The sequence below is a fragment of the Hyaena hyaena genome, unplaced genomic scaffold (genome assembly GCF_003009895.1).
Source record: "Hyaena hyaena isolate Hyena2069 unplaced genomic scaffold, ASM300989v1 scaffold_174, whole genome shotgun sequence".
NCBI classification, from domain to species: Eukaryota; Metazoa; Chordata; class Mammalia; order Carnivora; family Hyaenidae; genus Hyaena; species Hyaena hyaena.
Window position 1 is genome coordinate 183,950 of NW_024080806.1, and position 2,812 is coordinate 186,761.

Genomic DNA, 2,812 nt, shown 5'->3' on the forward strand with positions numbered 1-2,812 from the left:
TTCTTCAAATGTCCCTCCGAGGTCCCTTAATCTTTTCCCAGGACTGGCGGAGACACCCACATGTTCCCCCTAAGCTAGTAATCTTGCCGCCTCACCTCTGTGTCCTGTGAAATCGCTCAGCATCTGCTTAATGAGGGCGAGAGAAACCGTGGCTGGTTTTTGTTTTTGTTTTTGCTTTTGTTTTTTTAACAAAGATCATTGCTGCTCCGAATACAGTAAGGGATTCATGACGCACACGGAATGTTAGCACAGTGATCATCTTACGCTGAACTGTGTGTTCTTCTGTAGCATTCCTCTACTCAGCACAGCACCCACCACCTTTCTTTAGTGTCCCGTTTTAGATTTTATTTTCATCCGTGGCATGCCCTGCAGCTGTGCAAACGAGGCATCACCCAGATGCTGCAGACACCTCGGTCTGTGCTGGCCGTGGCTGGGTTGGTAAAGTGGACACCGGGGGCTGCTATGCCAGGTCACTGCTTTGCGTGTCCGCACGTTTCATCAGCTTTGCACGGCATGCAATGGAGGAAACTGGAATGAGTTGGCACCTGTCCCCACCTTCTCCCGAAGATTGTTTCCCGGAGCAGCTGCCACACTGGCCCCCCTGTAATCTGCCTGCAGCCTTTGGGATAAGCCCCGACTCCTGAGCGGGGAATGAGCCAGCTTCGTGTCTTCCCGGCTTTCCTGCACCCGTTGTGCTCTGCCTGAGGCCTCAACGAGACCCACGCGCTCAAGCTCCTGCCACAGCCGCCCTCACCGGAGCCCTGATCCATCCTGATGAGTCCTGAGAATGTCCCACTAATGCTGCGTAACCCAGGGAGGCTTAGTGGCAGGGCCACATCATGACACGTGCAGAGGGGAGGTGACCAGCAAGGAGCGGGGATGCACAGCATCAATGCTGCAGGGAGCTTGGCCATGAGTACCCTGCACCCTCCTCCTCCCGCCCCCACGTCTCCTGCCCCCATCTCCCCTGGGGACGCCCCCGTGGCTGAGGACAGCACAGGACGGAGAAGGAGGTGGAGTCTATCTGCAGTGCAAACATCACCATCACGTTTCACATCCAGTGTAATCTCCGTGACACCTGTTGTGTTTCCACCAGCAGCAAGCACCCTCTCCACGCCCTTTCTGTCACTGCAGCTTATGCAGTGGGCTCTGCGATCTCTCCCTTGTCAGCCTTCTTCCTGCATGGTAAGTTCCTGGAGGGGAGGGCTGTGCCTTGTGAACCCTTGGCTTTCAGGGTCCCTGATCTAGTCCCGTGCCATCAGACCACTGCTTCAGGGCCTGGGGCCCCCATATTTGAAGCTAGAAAAGACTACACCGTAAAGTGGATATTTTAATAGAAGCGAAGGAATTCTTTACTGTAAAAAAAAAACAGGTTTGAAAACAAGCTTTATGAGCTATCATAGAAAAGTACCAAAAATAATTTGTATATAGAATCACTTCTTTTGTTGCTGAAAATTACTTTCACACACCCCCCTTCTTAATATTTCAGATCCATACGGGATGCTCACCTCTTACCACTCTGTGCCCATGTATTATTCTCAACAAATAGTTCCCCACGTTTCTTCCCATTGAGTCTAGACTGGCTTACTTCCTGGCTCCTTTATGGTGTATCCACATGGCCTCATATGATGAAATTCATTATGATTCATTAAATTTGCTCATAAAAAGAGCTTGATATCCCCTGGGGCAAGTTCATTAAAGAGAATCTCTTTGGTTCAATTATGAATCATTTTTCCCCGTATCCAAAGGCATCTCCTAAGATGTAACCATGGGTGAGGGGGCCTCACGTGGCAGATCTGGGAATCCAGCAGCCAAAAATGCAGGGCCTGTGCAGCAATTTCTGAATAAAAATATCACCGTGGGAGAGGGAGCACCATATGGCTGTCTGGTGGTGCTCTGTGCTCCACGTCAACTGAATTTCCAAGGACTGACTTGCACAGAAGGTAATTATGCCCTTGCACACAGTGCAGGGATGTACCACGCGGGGAGCCTGAGACGCTGGTGCCGCACTTGCCCGTAGATCAGCCGTGTCTGCTCTGTTATCGCTCCTTGAAGCATTGTGGACACTTCCCTCCTGAAAGCCGTCTGTTTGGAAGATAACAATTTAGATCTAAGACATTTCTCCTGGAGCCCTGTTTCCTCCACAATGAAAGGGACTCCCCCCTTTGGGCAGGTGTTTTCGCTGCTCTTTCCATCTCATGGTCTGTCCACACACAGAGAGTGAGGAGGGACACTTGCCGGGTTGCTTCCCGGAGGGGTGTGGCGGTGCCATGAATCCTGGTTTCTACAAGCCGCATGTCCACCGAATGGGAAGGAGGAGCTGGTTTGGGGACACGCTTCACGAGAGGCTCTCTGGGTGCGACGCGCATGCCATTTCTGCGGCTCGTCTCCACTCCAGACGATGCGTAGCCCTGATGATGTTTTCACACTCTGTGGAAAACGTGCCGTCTGCCCCTTGCCAAATGTGTCGCATTACTGAATCAGAAGGTTATTTATTCATCCGATTTAGCGGCCTGTGGCTGCCAGCCCCACGGCAGGATGCTGCAGCGGAGGTGGGGGGCCGTGTGCTGGGGGGGGGGGGGCAGACGGGCACCAGAGATGCTGTTCAGAGAGACAGGTGCGGGTGCCGGATGTGGGGCCAGAGCCCCAGGGCGGTGAGCGCTGCCCCCTCGAGGCGCCGAGCAGAGGGCCTGGGAGGGAACAGCCCCTTCCCGCTCTTCTGTCTGCTCTTCTGTCTCTGCTCAATGTGGTGAGGTGGGGGGGGGGGTGCATCCTCTGTCTTCCCAGCTCAGATCTGCGGCCCAGGTAGAAA

At 53.4% G+C, this 2,812-nt stretch overlaps 1 long non-coding RNA gene across 1 annotated transcript; it reads left to right on the plus strand.

The window, feature by feature from the left end:
* Positions 1–308: 308 nt before the first annotated feature.
* LOC120237211 lies at positions 309–1,671 on the plus strand. The gene is made up of 3 exons (XR_005529894.1): positions 309–438; positions 619–1,185; positions 1,490–1,671. It is a non-coding gene; the product is annotated as an uncharacterized LOC120237211 (long non-coding RNA).
* The last annotated feature ends 1,141 nt before the right edge of the window (positions 1,672–2,812 follow it).